Consider the following 14,644-nt stretch of genomic DNA (forward strand, 5'->3'; position numbering starts at 1 on the left):
ACAGCTTAAGGTAGGTCCTCCCAGCATCAGTTTCCATTCTTGCCTGAGGAGATGCATCAAGTCTCTGGAAGCCAGTTCTTTCCTTCTGACCTTTTGAAGCTCTTCAATTCTAGGTGTCAGAGCCCTGCCTGCAAGGCTGGGGCAGGTCCTGGTGGAGGTTTCTTCCACAGCTCCAGGCTCTGCGCACTCTCCAGGAATGCCCAGATCCAGGGGGGAAGTTGATGCCACAAGCAGGAGATCTGAATTGCCAGTCAGACTGAATGGGGAGTGGAGAATGGAAATGATCCCCAGGCACCAATATTGGTGGTTATGGTAGTTTTGTGTGTTTTTTTAATGACTATAAATTCTTTGATCCTCTGCTTTTCAAGAAGTGTTGGCTATGCCCCAACTCTTAATTTAACAAATATAGTACAGAGAAAGTGATGATATGCAACTTTGAAAACTAAGCTATAAAAAGGTCCTCATGCCCTAGTACAGGGGTCCTCAAACTACGGCCCGTGGGCGACATGCAAATACAAATATTGTATTTGTTCCCGTTTTGTTTTTTTACTTCAAAATAAGATATGTGCAGTGTGCATAGGAATTTGTTCATAGTTTTTTTTTCAAACTATAGTCCGGCCCTCCAACGGTCTGAGGGACAGTGAACTGGCCCCCTGTTTAAAAAGTTTGAGGACCCCTGCCCTAGTAGCATTGGCTCAGTGGTTAGAGTGTCAGCCAGCTGACTGAAGAGTCCTAGGTTCGATTCCAGTCAAGGGCATGTACCTCAGTTGCAGGCTCGATCCCAGGCCCGACTATATGCATGCGGGAGGCAACCAATCGATGGGTCTCTCTCACATCAATGTTTCTCTGTCTATCCTCCTCCTTTTCACTCTCTTTAAATATCAATGGAAAAATACCCTTGGGTGAGGATTAACAACAACAAAAAAGGCACTCAGGTTTCCATTTCTCTCTCTCTCTCTCTCTCTCTCTCTCTCTCTCTCTCTCTCTCTCTCTCTCTCCCTACCTATACCTATACCTATACCTACACCTACTCCTACACCTACACCTACACCTACACCTACACCTACACCTACACCTACACCTACACCTACACCTATACCTATACCTATACCTCTCTCTCCCCTCACTCTGGAAGAAACCAAGTGCTATGTTATGAGCTGCCCTATGGAAAGATCCACATGACAACAAACTGAGAGTGGCATCTGGCCAACAGCCAGCAAAGACCTGAGGTCCTCAGTTCAACAGCCCAAGAGGAACTGAGGCCTATCAACAGCATGTGAGGAAACTTGGAAGCAACTCCTTCAGCCCCAGTCAGGTCTTGAGTAACTGCAGCCCCAAACATCTCCTAACTACCACCTCATCAGAGAACACGGGCCAAAACCGCCCAGCTAAGCCATTCCCAGACGCCTGAACCTCAGAAACTATGAGACAATAAATGTGTGTTGTTCTAAGCTGCTGAGCTTGGGGATAATTTGTTACACAGCAATAGCTAACTCACACACTAGCTAAGGAGGAACGGTAAGGTGTCTGGAGGAAAGACTAGAAAAACCAGACATTTGACAGGATTCCTGTTTAGACTGAGTCCCAGTACTGGGTTGAACAGTGAAGGGTGGAAGTGGGTTTTAGGATGTTATCTCAGGAGGGCTATTTTTTTTATGAATCTTCTTTAAAAGAGCTAATAGTGGGAACTAAGATAATTTAAGTGACAGTGTAGGGACTAAAAAAGAAGTGAATGGGTGTGAAACCACACAGTGCACAAGAGCACCCACAGTTTCCTGGGCCCAACCTATTTGCACAGTGTGGGCAGGAGGGCAGCCTCTCCACCAAAAAAGCTACCTTCTTTGGCTTCTAGTCTTGTCCTCTGTTTCCCAGTCTCGCCCTTACCCTGCTCACCCTCCTTCCACCTTCCTGAGCCCATCTCCCGCCTTTAACAGATTTCTACTTAGGTTCCTGGAACAAGTCCCCCATATTAGAAAGTCAGGGATGTCCTGGAAGTTCAACAAGTCACTATAAGCAGAGCAACAACCTACAGTCAGTATTGGCCTCAAGAAAGTGGTGCTTGGATATCTTCATGATAATTACTCAAGTAAATACCTTTATATTCACTGCTTTCATTTGATTCCCCACAACAATCCTGTGAAGTAGGCAGAACAGATATAGGCACTCCTGATTTACAGGTGAGGAAGCTGAGGCTCAGAACGGCTTAGAGAGTCAGCAAGCAGTGGAGCCAGGGCTCGAATCTATGCCGTTACACCCCAGTCCTGTGGGCCTTTTACTCAGCCCCACAGTCTCTCACTACATGTTCCAAGACGGCCAACCCAAATGCAGTTTTAGCCTTACATTAAGCTGTTAAATCTAACATTTCCCCTTTATTCGCAAGAGGTTTGCTAAAGCACAGTAATGTAGGGCAGTGGATTTCTTTGTGCCTCAGTTGCCCCAGTTTGAAACATACAAAGTGGACCAGCCGTCTATCCCTGATTGGGCCTCAGTGTTCATGCCTCTAGCAAAGTCCCTCAGGAAGCCGGGCCTGCTCCCGTGAGGCAGGGCATCAAGTCCTCACCATTTGGCAGTGACTAAGCCTGGAAACCCTGAGGAAGATTCGCCCAGAAGTGAATCAGTCCAGCCACACAAAGGGGCACTGGAGGCTGCCGGAAATAGGTCAGCAGACCATGGTGGCATTATTGGGCTCCGGCTCTTGAGACTATCAACAGAGGTTCCCAGTCCCATTGGCCACAACTCCTCTGCCAGCGGCTGGCGTGAGGACCTCCCTATGCCGTACATGGGCCACCTATCCCCCACAGGGAGCTAGTTTGCCTGGTCCTTCCTGGGGCCAGCCTGAATGGACTGCCTACCACCTTCTCTCTCTTTGGAGACTCTGAGAGAGCACAAAAAGACATCTGGCATCCAAAGCCAATTTAACATCAGCCCCAGACACCTCCATTACACTGTCAGACAAGGAAGGACATGAATGCTCCTTACTCACCTCATTCAGGACAAGAACAAAAGAGCAGACAGAAAGGGCCCCCATTTTTGCAATCACCATACTGTACCACATCCCCAAAGCCCCCAAAAGGTTCACGAACTCTTTTGAATTCTTTTCCCTCTTCATCCCCTGATTCTCCCAAGTCAATAATTCACTTTCCAATTTGCGATGGCAGGAGAATGGGAAAAGGGGATGGGGATGGGGATGGGGATGGTGACAGCCAGCTTCCCCGGAAGCCTCTCACCCAGGTTCCTTGAGCCACAAGGTCCCTAATGTCCTTCAACACCCTCAACAAGGAGACAGACATCATGCTGAACCAACACTGCTTAAAAGAGAAACATCCTCAGGCTCCATGGGAGCAGGTCAAAACCCAGCACCATCTGGCCTTGTATTCACTTAGCATTTATTCCAAACCCCAACCCAGAGCCACCCTCCGCCCCTCACTTGATCTACACCTTTGGCTACTCAATCCAACTGACAAATCATTTTCCACCAGCCAAATTCTCATCTAAATTAATCTGGTTTTCTCTTACAATTAAACAAGTATTTATCCAACAAATTCATAAATGAGGACTGACCTCACTGTTTATTTGGAAAGCTGGAGGAGTTGGTTGTACATGGGCTTTATCTTTTTCCTCTAGATAAATTAGGGAGTTGAGATACTACAGGAGAAAGCAAATCAATGGCTATTTCCAGTTACCAGCATTTGTCTTTCGATTTAATAGAAATGATGCTTCAAGACACGCAGTCTCTTCAGTACAAACACTCATCGATATTAAAGTGATGCAGTAGAGCCCTTCCTGGTACTTTGTAAGCCCCTCAGGACGAGTGGTGATCAACTCCATCCCAGAACCAGCAAGAAGAAGGCACCCAAGGAATAGGTGAGAGAATTAGGAATACGTCATGGGAAGTCTGACCTCCCTCAGGGATCACTAAATGTGTGGGACATATGCCACTATGCCATCCCATGCTGTGGCAGACTTCGCTAGTCAAGTCAACATTCTCTTCCAGTCCTCATGTCTGAGACCTTAGGATCCTTCTCAACACGGTACTGCAAACAGCTTGCACCACTCTGAGTTTTCACACAAGAGGAAACCTAGGGGCCACCCCTGAGCTGGAAGCTATTAAGCTTAATAGGTTATAAGCCTCATGTGAGAATTAAGGATTCAAACCTTAAGCAGGTCACCAATCGAATACATTTTTTTTTAGGGTTTTTTATTGTTTTATTTGGGAAAGTGCTTCTTACAAAAGGGCAGCTGGAAAATACAGAGACCTCTGTAACAATGACTTGTTTTTCTTAAAGTGAAAGAATGGGTGGGACCCAAGGAATCAAAAGCAGTCGATGGGACAACTCAGGAACATCTCCAAGTTATTTTCAGGAAACAGCAACAAAATTCAAGCTAAATTTTTCACTCAAGGAATTCTAACAATTTAGCTTGTCTTGTGAATTACCAACCCAACCCCACCCGCCTTGAGTGGGAAAGCATAACTTATTACTACAAACCAATGACTCCACTACAAGAAACACCTTAGAAAACAGTTTTGAATCACATCTGTCTACCTGCAAAGTACAGGGATGGAATGAGGCACATACCCACAAAAACACAAAAACCTCACAATAAAACCCCTCAAGCGAGGACAAAGGTTTGCCAAAAGGTGCCTGGACTGGAGAGGGTAAGAGATCATTAAGCATTAAATACAACTGTGTATCCACAACCCCGTTTTGTGTTAAGATATGGGATAACCAGATAGTTTTCCCTCTATGGCTAAGCCCATTTATTCATATAAACAGACAAAGCTAGCACTGCTCTAGTAACAGCTACCAACATACTGCTTTGTCTTGTAAGATCTAGTTACCACACGAGGCTGAACCACTAAGCCAAGGTTTTCTACGAAGGCTAAGAACACTGCACCTCGGCAGGGATGCGAGGCCGACCACACACTCGCACTCACACACGCCAAGTCTACCAGCTCTTGGGAGTCAACCTCAATTCTGCATTTCTTTTATGCCAGTAAATCATTCTTTTAGAATCTTCTTGTCATACTGAACAGTAAAAATCTCCACACATTCGCACCTGGTTATGGTTATCCAGTAGTCATTACTTGTGTGCAATTATCAAAAGACCAAAACCACAGAACAAGTGCACGGGGTAGGGATTGTGGGGTAGGGAACATATGAAAACACAGATGTACAGATTTCAGCAGAAACCTCAAGTATCCGCCTCTAGGTCTGTAGCACAGGCTACTTGCCACAGTTCAGATCCTTCACCCATCACCTCTTCTTGGACCCCCAAGCAGGGCCAAGGCTGTGGCTTTTGAACCTGGGTCCTTAGAATGAGCGCAGTGAATAAGTTAAACAGTTACAAATGCCATGTGTGAATCTGGTTGAAAACAGATGACGCAACAAACCTACACTAACTGTCTGACAGTTAAGTTCGTGTTACAAAAAACTAACTTTAGCCCTGACTGGTTTGGCTCAGTGGATAGAGCATCGGCCTGAGGACTGAAGGGTCCCAGGTTTGATTCCGGTCAAGGGCACATCCCCAGTAGGGGGTGTGCAGGAGGCAGCTGATTGATGTTTCTCTCTCATTGATATTTCTAACTCTCTATTCCCCTCCCTTCCTCTCTGTAAAAAATCAATAAAATATATATTTTTTTAAAAACTAACTTTAAGGTTTATTTTTGTAACTTTTTAACCAGAGGAAACAACATACTCCTTGGGGAAAGGTGAGGGAGTAAGAAGACAAGCCCTGGGTACCAAGTATTACGACAGCACCTGGAGTTGCTAGGCCTGCCTAGGAGACACGGCCACTGCCACACCACCACAGGGGACAGCCCCTGTCTGGGCTCAGCAGACCAGTTCCCACGCCACGCAAAGCTGCTATAGGTCCAAGTCATAAAAGTCTTCCAGCTCATCGTGAAACAAGTCCCACTCGTCTTCAGAGTCTGTCAGCTCGTCGTCGTCCCCACCTGCAGCCAAAAGCATAAGCAACATCTTGCCCAGCTCAAAGGTGACAACCTCTTCTTCATTGTCAAAGGGGTTGCTATTCTCTCTTTCCTCAATGAGCTCCCAGAAGTGGTTCCTTCGTTGGGCCCAGTATCTGCTTAATGTTCCCACTTTCTGTCTCTGTGGCTCCTCTCTACAGCCATCGGGGTACGCATGCTTGTAAAAACAGTTCCCTCCAAATGGGCAGCTCCCACGTCCTTCATCAAAATACCTGCACGCCTTGTTGTTGGAATGACAAAGTTAGATGTGATTCGGCATTCTGGGCAGGACTTTATGATCTTGCTCTCAAATTGCTTAGCACTTCTCCACTTGCAAATACAGTGGGACCTTGACTTACAAGTGTCCCGACTAACGAGTTTTTCAAGATACGAGCCATCTCTCAGCCGATTTTTTGCTTTGAGTTGCGAGCTAAAATTTGGGTTACGAGCCAGCTTCAGATACCCCACCGCTAGTTGGCGCAGCAAACGTCACAGTGAACGCCACAACATCAGCCCAGCATCACGTGTCTCACTCGTTCACTTTTTGATTTGACATACGAGTAATTTGAGTTACGAGCTCCGTCACGGAACGAATTAAACTCATAAGTCAAGGCCCCACTGTACACTTGAGACGGTAGGTGTGGTTGCAGTTGGAGAGGATCCCGAAGCGGGGCTCACTAGGGTCGGCTTCCTCGTAGACCACCTCCATGCAGATCCCACCCACTCGTCCTTACTGCGCTGGGCGGCAAACGGGAGCTCCATGTCCTTCTCATGGGCCGCAAGGCAAGATTTTATGTGCTGTGATCTCTGGGCTGCATCCACTGGGTGTAGGACCTGCAGCCCGCACATGTCACAGGAGCCTCCGTGGAGATACACGCAGTTCTCCCCGTAGCGGCACTCTCCCACCGCTGCATAGGGCCAGAGCTGCTTCTTCGTGTCCACGGCCGTGGGCTCCCTCTCTGATTCTTCCTTGGTCACTGGGCCCTGCAGGGGTGAACGGCCACAGTAGGGCTGCCCAGGAACAAACTCAGTGGCATTCACCCAGTCTTCTGAACCTGCTCCTGCAGTTGCAAAGTTTGAATTTGACTCAGCCTCGCCCGTATTCATTTCAACAATCGGTCCAACGACTGGTGAGAGACTTGAGGAAGCAGCAAGGGATGGTTTTGCAGTTAGATCTGCAGAAGTTGCTTCTTCCTGTTTCAATGGTTTGCTATGTTCGTATCTGCAGCGGTCTCCGTAAATACAGTACCCTCGCTGAAAATACTTGCACAGCATACCATATGGACTGTCAGAGAGGTCATGCGAGTAGCAACAGGCATCTCCTTCCTTACAAACCCCGTGCATGAAATACCTGCAAGGCTGGTCTCGGAAGGAATGGGTATCCTCTGTGCCACGTGGGAGTTACTAAAGGATTCTAGGATGGAGCAGGATGGCTCTCGAATACATATTTAACTCCTGTTTTCCTTTCTATGAGTCGAAGACCTTATCAGAATAACTAGGACCGTAAACCAAATGGTTTTGTGGTTGGACTGACAGACAGGATTCCCAATCACATACTTCTGTTATTACAGAAAATAATCTGGAAGACTCTTTCTAACACAGGGTTTTTAAAAATAGTGATTAATATATCACTCCTTCATTAAGGAATTCCCATTTTTCTCATTGCCCAGGGCAGGAAGGAACTTCCTTAGCCTCATAAGCCTCTTTGCTGTCAGGTCATAACTGCCCTTTTAGATTCGTCTTCTTTTACAACCACAGGCCCAACCACCACTGGATCCTATGCAACAGTCACACAGAGAAGCACTTGCCATGTTCCTTCTCCCCCACCCCACCCCACCCCACCAAAACCATTGCTCTTTTTTCACACGTCACACTTTTGCACACAAAGATCGCACTGTCCTTAGTCTGACTCCATTCACAGCCAAACCTGTCAAGCAGGTTGTCTACACCAGGGGTGGGCAAACTTTTTGACTCGAGGGCCACAATGGGTTCTTAAACTGGACCGGAGGGCCGGAACAAAAGCATGGATAGAGTGTTTGTGTGAACTAATATAAATTCAAAGTAAACATCATTACATAAAAGGGTACGGTCTTTTTTTTTTTAGTTTTATTCATTTCAAACGGGCCGGATCCGGCCCGCGGGCCGTAGTTTGCCCATGGCTGGTCTACACTCTGGCTACCTGAAGTGTGGGCCATGGGCCAGCAGCATGAGCATTACCTGGAAGTCTGTTAGAAACGCCAGCCCAGACCTCCCAAACCTCAATCTGCATTTAGACAAGATCCCTGGGTGACTCACATGCACAGTGGGTTTTGACATGTACTGTTCTAATTTCACTCCCTTCCTTTCTGGGATACCCACTCAGTCTTCATTCTCTCTCCTCTGACTGCCCTCCCCACCTCTCCACCAAAACAACTCACATCAAATGAGTGAATGTCAATTCATCCTATGTAATAAAAGGCTAATATGCAAATCAACTGAACGGCAGAACAACCGGTCGCTATGACGCGCACTGACCACCAGGGGGCAGACACTCAACACAGGAGCTGCCCCCTAGTGGTCAGTGCACTCCCACAGGGGGAGCACCGCTCAGTCAGAAGTCCTGAACTAGGCTCATGACTGGCGAGCACAGCTGCGGTGGCAGGAGCCTCTCCCACCTCCGCAGCAGTGCTAAGCCATCAGTTGGACATCCCCCGAGGGCTCCTGGACTGCAAGAGGGCACAGGAGGGGTGAGGGACACCCCCCCACACACACATGAATTTCGTGCACAGGGCCTCTAGTATATGAATAAAAGAACCAATAAAATACCACTTCCACCCTTTGCTTTCCCTGGGAACCTCTATTCATCTGTCAAGACAGCCTGAGTGGCCTCACTTCTGGGAAGCCTTTTTTGCTCTCCAAAGCAGACAAGGAAATCCAAGAGCTGGGAGGCTGGGGAAACTGCCCGACTCTACACCCAGCACACACGCACAGCATCCCCAGTGCCGCCCTGCAGAATGCCATCAGGAATGACCAGCCCTCAAAAGCCCTTTGGGGCAACAGTCAGGGGCAGAGCTTCATGGCTGGAAGCGGAATGGTGAGTCTGAAAGTCCTGTGTGGCCGAGGCCCATGTGGGCTGATCTAAATCAGGTTCCCTGTTCAGGTTCTCACCCTCTGGTGCCCACTCTACCAGCCTCTCAATCCCCCTGAAGACCCTTCTCCACTCTTCTTCCTTCAACACACATACCAAGCTCCCCTCTCCTCCCCTCTCCTTGCCTCGAGGAGGAATTTTTCCTTTTCCTTTGGACAACAGGATCCCAGAAAGGAATTGTGGGTCTCTGGTCTTCCCATGTCCCCAGCAGTGCCATCCTGTTGACCCAGTGGCTTCCAAACTTGAGTGCATACATATGCAGGTCCCCTGGCCCAAGGAGCCGGAAACCTGCCATTCAGCTGGTGCCCTGAGGTGGTCCTGATGTAGGAGCTGGGGCCCCGCTTGGTGACCCTCCGCCTCCTAGATTCTCCTTGAGGTTCCTGCATGTGAGACACTAGCAAGGCTACCAGCTGCTTGTGACCTAGATCTGCCTTGGTCAAATGCGGGCTCCAAACCATTTCCTGCCCACCTCATCCTTCTGCTGTGAGGATCACAGCAATAGGGTATGTGCTACTGTTTTGTTAGACTGGAAAACATATTGAAAAAAAGAATAGGCAAGATTTAACACTCTTCTGCTTTGTTTTGGCACCAAGAAATAAACATCTATTCCCATTCCCAGAAATTCTGTATTTCTCTCAACCTCATAGCCTATTGTCAACATTCTCTTAAGTGTTGTAGACAGCCCTGTGATTATTGGATGTAGAGGATGTCAATTCATATTGGCCAGCGTCCAGGCAGATGCTGTCTTCCTGACAGGAGTTCTGTTTGCCAGAAACCTGTGGGTCTTGAGCATAAACAAGAGGCCTTCGCTTCCTTTCAGCAGCTTGAGACAGGCAACATATGCTCTCTGCCCAAGATAAGGCTGTTTAGATGACCAACTAAACTTAGAATATTTCCTCTGTATCAATACAAACATACACAGATGCCCATCCCAGTGTTGGTGAACGATCCAATGGAGGTAGGAAAGACTTAAGATATTATTTCCACTGTGTCATCATTAACCATTGAATATCTTTGCAATGTAATTTAATTGTGCTCATTAAATAGTGAATAAGTTAAACAGTTACAAAACAAGCATTGCTTTTTGCCATTTTCTAGTTTAGTGTCTATTCAACTATTTTAAGGGAAATATATCTGAGCAAAACTCCAAAGAGAACACCAGTAATAGCCAGCTTGGTCCTAAGTTATTCAGAATGCCATCAACTCTTTTTTATTATTATTGATTTGAGAGAGAGAGAGAGAGAGAGAGAGAGAGAGAGAGAGAGAGAGAGAGAGAGATTGATTTGCTGCTCCGCCCACTTACAAACTCACTGGTTGCTTCTGGAATATACTCCAACAGGAGATTGAACCTCAACCTCAGCATATTAGGAGGATATGCCAACCAACTGAACCACCCAGCCAGGCAGGATACCATCAATTCTTTAATCTCATCGGAAGCTCCAATCCACTGACACACCACTTCTCACCACATACCACCCTCTCTGTCATCGCCTCTCAGGCACCCATAACCACAGACTCCATTCCATCCCTAAAATCGCATCCTTGCATAGATCTGCATACCCCCTTCTCCCTGTTTACTCCTTATCCTCCCTCCAGTTAAGCCCAAGCCTCCACCCGAACCCAAGCAGAGAAAAGCACATCCCTGTGCTGACCAGTCTCCATTTAAATAGTGACCACAAATCTTGGCTGTGCTCCCGTATTTCCCCAGTCAAATGACTCTCCCACATCTCTCCACCTTCTCAAATATCCCACACCTCACATTCCTTTCTCATACTCTCCTACTTAGTTGAAAAAATATATAAGTAATCAGAATAAACTATCTCATCTTCTCCATGCATAGCCACTCATGTCCCTACACTGTGCCCGCCTCCTATTATCAGGAATGAAATATCCTACTTGAGGCCAATCCCCACCTGTGCCTGGATCCCAACCTCTCACACTCCCAGGGAACTCTGTTCCTCCTATGATTCCTTCTGGCATCATCACTTTGTCTCTCTGGTTCACCATTCTGCCAGCATGCAAATATGCTGTAAGAGCTCCCATCTTTCAAAGAGACCCTTCCCAATGAGCACACCCCCCTTTCAAGGCCCAGTTCCTGCTCCTCTTTTTAGCACAACTCCTTCAAAGGGAGCTCTTTGAAGTGCTCCATTCCCCTTCCACACACTCTCTCCTCCACACACTCACCTGTCCTCCCCGAATGCCCCTTCTCAGCCTCCTTTGCTGGATCCTTCTCTTCTCTCTTACGCCAAACATCTCTTTGTACCTAGTTAAACTCACTTCCCCTAAATATCATCTACACAATTGTAACACACAAATTGACGCCTCCAGCACAGACCTCTCCCCTGGGTTCCAGACTCATAAATCCACTTGTCATGATGGTTAGGAACCCAAAGAATAGAAAGCAAGAAAGGTTCAAGATGGTGACATTCTCATCTCAAGGGGGTGATGGGGACCCTGCAGCCAGCGGGGGGCCTTTGGTTGGGGGCTGTAGTACCCTCATGAAGCGGGAGGCAGAACTCACAGAAAACAGAACTAGCTGGAGGGCACCAGCTCTCAGAACTGCCAGGATGCACCTTGGATCCTGAATAAGGAAAGAGGTCTCAGCATCATGAGAACAGAGAGGAGAGATAAAGTGAGAAGAGGAGGAATTAGCCCATCTGGGATAAACAGTGGAGGCGGAAGAAAGGAGACGAAGAAGAGATGTGAGACAAGGAAGCTAGAGGAATGGGTAAGAGAAGGAACTAAGAACAAGATATCAGTCCTTACTTATTCAGAAGACACAACCAGAACTCTGGCCAAATTCCTAAAAAGATGCAGACTCAGTTCTGAATCTTCCCTAGCGGGTGTTTGTATTATTACTACTAACAGCCACAATTTATCAAGGTGCTTCCTGGATGCTAAGCACTTTGAACACACTTCCTCATTCGATTCTTAAAATAACCTGTGACTTGGGTGTCACTGTCCCCATTTTATGCAGAGCAGGGAAGTAACTCGCTCAACACAACCTCGCAGGGGGCGGGGGTGACAGAGGCAGGATGCAAACCCACACTTATCCCCCAACATCCACGTGGGCCACACCACGCGCTCGGCACAGAAACAGGCAGCGGGACGGCCCTTCTCCTGACACCAGAGGCCCAGGGACGAGCCTCCCCAGGGCACGGGCCTTCTGACGGCCCAGCAGCTTCCGGACCCAGCGCTGCTTGTCTGCCCTGAGGTCCAGCTCTCCTCTTCACGCCCCAGGCCGTCCACACTCCAGCCTGCCCTTGAGGACCAGCAGGGTGGCGTGAGGTCTTGGGGGAACTGCCGTGGCAGCTAATCTAGGATCCCGGATTAACAGCACTCCAGGGAAATACCCCAGGTCGAAACCAGGTCAAGGCCATCTCCAAACCCTGCCCTCACAGAGTCAAAGGGGAGGAATGGAAAGGATTCAAGGCCAAGCAGTTCATTCGCTCCCTGAAAGCGACAGAGGAGACAGCCTGGAGAAGGGGGAGCCGGAGGAGGAGCCCTGTGGGGGGCAGAGCAGCGACTGGGAGTCCAAAGCCTCCGACTGCAAGGTCCACAGCGACCTCTGAGACCCTGGCAGTACCCTCCCGTCTCTCTTTCCTCCCTTGTGGACCAGCTCTGACGCCTCTTCTCTGTACCCAACAGCCTAGGACAGGCGGCACCCAAGCCAGCAGAGCTTCATCCGAAATAGTCCCAGCCTCGGGGGCTATGGGGCCTGCCCTCTGGGAGGCCAGAGCTGGGAGGCCAGAGCTGGGAGGCATCAACGATTCACTGCAGGCGTGCACCCCAACGGTGCCCCAGACCACACAGAACACGCCCTGTCCCACCCTAACCCATCTGCCCCTTCAATCAGGGAGCGAGGTGGGTGCAGTGGGTGGTCCTCAGACTCACAGGTGTGGGTAGGCAGAGGAGGCATCTACCTCCAAGACCTGATTAGTGGTCATGTTGGGTTGGGAGGGGGATAGAAACTGCTTTCTTCCCTCCACAGAGCCCTGTAGCAGTGCCTGAAACTTCCCCCATTGAAGTGACCCCAGTGGCTTAAGAACTTGCTTCCAAAAATCTGTGGTTCCAACCCAAACCAGTTTCTCAGACAGCGTAGCATCATCACGGGTTCTGGACTCGGTCCCCTCAGAACCTGTCAGCACCAGAGGGAACCTTGGACCATCAGGTCCAAACCCTCATTTAAACACACAAGGAAACTGAGCCCCCCTGCCCCAAATCTGTAGTGACTTATTCAGGGTCACAGGCAGGGTGGCAGCAGGGCGGGGATTCTAACCCAGGTCTCCTCAGTCTTTCCACAGCGTGGGCTGGCCCCTGGCAGTGTGCCCGGTGGTCTGGAACCTTGGCATCTGAGCCTTTGGCTGCCTCTTCTGTTCGGCCAGCAAAGCAAGCAGCTCCTGGGACCTTGCCAGCTGACTGCTCCCTGGCTTGCCTTCCAGAAAGATGAGTGCACATCAAACCCTGCGGCCAGAACCTTCTCGGGCACCATCTTCTCGGCACCCAGCTCCCCTTTCACAGCCTCCTGGAGGGAGAAGTTTTGAGAAATGACAGCTCTAAAGGCGTTCAGAGAAATGGGGTCTCTAAGAAGCATTCCTGCCCAGCTGGTGTGGCTCAGTGGTTGAGCATTGACCTATGAACCAGGAGGTCACAATTCAATTTCCAGTCAGGGCACATGCCCAGGTTGCAGGCTCGACCCCCAGTAGGGGTTGTGCAGGAGCAGCCAATTGCTGGTTCTCTCTCATCACTGATGTTTTTATCTCTCTTTCCCTTCCTCTCTCTGAAATCAATAAAAACCTATTTTTAAATAATTTTTTTTAAAAGAATCATTCCTCTATTTAGACAATGAGGGTAAGACAGGAAGATGGGGTGATGAAAACAGTAAGTCATTTTTTTAAAAAATATTACATTCTCACCAAAATGGCACCCTGGAACTTGCAAGATCATCTGACTAATACCAAGTTAAATTTATTAATATTTACAAAGATAGTGAGTTTCTTTTGAAGCAGGTCAACCAAATGACGCCTAGGGCTTAAAAATGAGGTGATGAGGCAAAGAAGCCCCAGCAAAGGAAAAGTGCCCGGCCTGGGAGTGAGAAGCAGCCTCTGCTCCCTGCTAACAGCGCCCAGCCACCTAAGCTGGTCCTGCAGAGCTGCTGGCACAGCGACCGGCCAGGGCAGCTGGGAAACCAGGGCTCGTTAGCATCCCGGCTTAACCCACGGTGCTGACCAGCAGTGGGAAACAGGACTCCCAGCCGGGACGGGTCCTCCCAGGAGCCAGCAGGACTCTTGTTACTACAGAAGAAGCAAGGTTCCCAGAGGAAGTTGGAGGGGAGGTTACAAAAATAAAGAGAAGCCCAAAGCCCCTGATTTAAGGAAGGATGGGGAGGACGCAGGAGGGTCCCCCTCCTGGATGAAATGGTTAAAAAGGAAAGAGCCTTTGAAGTCACGTAGACATGCACATTGGCCTGACATAGGGCAAGTCCCCACTTAACCTTCCTCCACCTCAGTTCCCTCGGCCACAAAATGGGCCCAACCCCACAGGGTTGT

General features: G+C 48.7%; 1 protein-coding gene and 1 pseudogene across 1 annotated transcript in view; both read right to left on the reverse strand.

Moving 5' to 3' along the window:
• DPF3 (double PHD fingers 3) overlaps nt 1-14,644 on the reverse strand; it is a 266,506-nt gene that overhangs the window by 20,630 nt on the left and 231,232 nt on the right. The gene's annotated exons all lie outside the window — the stretch shown is intronic.
• Nucleotides 5,647-7,318, reverse strand: LOC118657637 (annotated as a pseudogene).

Source organism: Myotis myotis, unplaced genomic scaffold (assembly GCF_014108235.1).
Source record: "Myotis myotis isolate mMyoMyo1 unplaced genomic scaffold, mMyoMyo1.p scaffold_m19_p_1, whole genome shotgun sequence".
Classification (NCBI taxonomy): domain Eukaryota; kingdom Metazoa; phylum Chordata; class Mammalia; order Chiroptera; family Vespertilionidae; genus Myotis; species Myotis myotis.